A 2,541-nucleotide genomic window follows, 5' to 3' on the forward strand; every position below is an offset into this window, starting at 1 on the left:
CTGAATGGAATCCCATTTCTGAAAAGATGGGCTTGTTTCCTGTTCCTTCTACTATAAGCATCATGAAAAACCCTGAGGTTCTGAGAAATACATCCTGGTGTGGTTTTGTCACGGTGTGAATGCCACAAGTGTGATTGCACAAGTCTGTATGGAGTGTCCACCCCATGCCTAGAACCAGGGTTTTAGAACATCTGCTGTTATGTGCTGCCAATGATGATCCAGAGAAAAAACATAAAAGGCACTGACTGGAAGGAGGAAAACAGAGACCAGTAATACTAGAAGGACCTCAGTATCTGGGAAAAGGCATGCAGTGAGTTTTAGTGCTTATCTTTTTTCCCCCATAAAGGACCACACTCCAGTGGTGCTCAGGCTACCACACAAAACCAGGGATCCGACTCAGCACCTGCATGTGCCAGGCATGATATCCCCTCCTGAGCCATATCCCTAGTTCAGGATGCTTCATTTGACTGAAGAAAGCAGACTAAAGCAGCTGTGCCAAGATGGAGCCTAGTGCTGACTAATCATGGACTTCCCCCCTTGTTTCAGTGCTAAGAACTGCACCGGGGGAAAAAAATTAGGCCCCGGGTGGATATTAAACATACTAATAAGTGTGCAACTCATGTAGAAGCATGTTTTGTTCAAGGCATCTATGCCCCAGCTCCCTGAAGATCTGTCCCTATATACTCGAGTCATTCCTCCACCTCTTTGCCTTAAAATATTTTCCCTGGGAAGATTTTTAAGAAATTTAAAAAATTTTTGTGCTCACTTCGGCAGCACATATACTAAAATTGGAACAATACAGAGGAGATTAGCATGGCCCCTGAGCAAGGATGACAAGCAAATTTGTGAAGCGTTCCATATTAAAAAAAAAAAAAAAGAAATTAAAAAAAATTTTAAGAATGGGATAAGGTGGTCCAGAGAGATAGATAGCACAGCAGTGGGGCATTTGCCTTATACACAGCCAATCCAGGACAGATGGTGGTTCGAATCCCAAAATTCCATATTGTTCCCTGTGCTTGCCAAGAGCAATTTCTGAGCACAGAGTCAGGAGTAACCCCTGAGCGCTGCTGGGTGTGACCCCTCCCCCCCCAAAAAAAACAACAACAACAAAAAATGAATGGGTACTTGCATTGCATGTGGTCAACCTGGGTTCTATCTCTGGCATCCTGTGATTCCCTCAAGTTTACCAGGACTCTGTACCCTGAGTGCAGACCAAGAGTAAGTTCTGAGCACCACTGGGTGTGACAATGCCCCTCTCCAATTAATAAAGAAAAACTTCCCTGGAAACCAGAGAGGTAGTACAGGGATAAGGGACTTGCACACAGCTGACCCTGGTTACATCCCCATTCCTATATGGTTCTCTGAGCACTATCAGGAGAGAAGCCTGAGCACAGAGGCAGGAGTAAGCTCTGAGTACTGGTGAGTTTAGCCACCAAACTAAACCAAACATCCTCCAGCCTGTGTTAGGGAAGCCAGCAACGACATGCTGCTTTGTGCCCTCATGTTTCTAAAGCTGCAGTAAGTGCTGCTAGAGAACTGGGAATATTGTTTAAGAAGCTGAGCACATGCCTTGAATGGATGAGCTAGGTTTGATCCCTGGCATTATTCAGCAACTCAGCACTACTGGGAGAGACACCTGAGCACTTAACTAGGAGTTTAGCCCTCATCATCACTGTGTATGACCCAAATACCAAAACCAAAATGCAACTTGAATGTCTCCTGGGTCTCATGATCAAAGGTAGCCCTTCCAATTTTACTAGAAAGTTGCCCCTGCCACCAGAAATCTTCAGTTGGCTGTTCCCCTTTTGTTCAAGTCCTCTCAACTTTCTGTCAGAGTGGATCACAGGATCTCAGAATAGGTCTGAAAAGGAGTCAAAGGAAAGGGCAGAGGAAGATTCACCACCTGGTTAGGCAATAGGGAAGAAGACCCCTTTTGTGTTTCACTGGGGAGTAGCCCCAGCCAGAAACTTCTGGTTGATCTTCCCTCTTTGCTCAAGTTCTCGTAACTTTCTTCCTCCATAGGAGAGAGGAAGGAGAGAAGTATAGGAAAGGTGTTGAAACCCAACAAAGACTGAAGAGGCAGTGTCCTCGCAGGGAATAGCTTCAGAGAGACTGTTCTATTGTGACCCAGGGAAAAGTGAAGGACTGTCCCTATAAGACAGCTGTGGAGAGACTGTTGTTAATAGACCCTTGACTCAGCTTCCCTCTGAAATGCAGAGAAATCACCAGACTGAGGTGCCATTTTCACAGAGCCCCACATTGTGGGGTGCCAGATGCAAAAGATGTAATGAATGTAGGCCAGGGGTGTTGTTAGATCCTGAGCAAATTTCACCCAGCCCCAGGCCTGAGCAAGGTTGGGAACTTGCTCAAGATATAACGCCCTCCCCTACATCCATTACTTCTTTTAATGTGCCCAGAGACTATTTCTGGCTCTGTGCCCAGGAGGGATTTCCTGACAGTACTCAGGGGATTATTTGGGGGTGCTGGGGATCAAATGAGGGTCAGCAGGATGCAAGACAAGTACCTTAGTTTATACAAGTA

General features: G+C 45.8%; 1 non-coding gene across 1 annotated transcript; it reads left to right on the forward strand.

Annotated features, from left to right (window-relative positions):
- Positions 1-758: 758 nt before the first annotated feature.
- Positions 759-865, forward strand: LOC126019822 (U6 spliceosomal RNA). Its single transcript, XR_007499443.1, has one exon. It is a non-coding gene; the product is annotated as a U6 spliceosomal RNA (small nuclear RNA).
- The last annotated feature ends 1,676 nt before the right edge of the window (positions 866-2,541 follow it).

The sequence above is a fragment of the Suncus etruscus genome, chromosome 9 (genome assembly GCF_024139225.1).
Source record: "Suncus etruscus isolate mSunEtr1 chromosome 9, mSunEtr1.pri.cur, whole genome shotgun sequence".
Lineage (NCBI taxonomy): Eukaryota > Metazoa > Chordata > Mammalia > Eulipotyphla > Soricidae > Suncus > Suncus etruscus.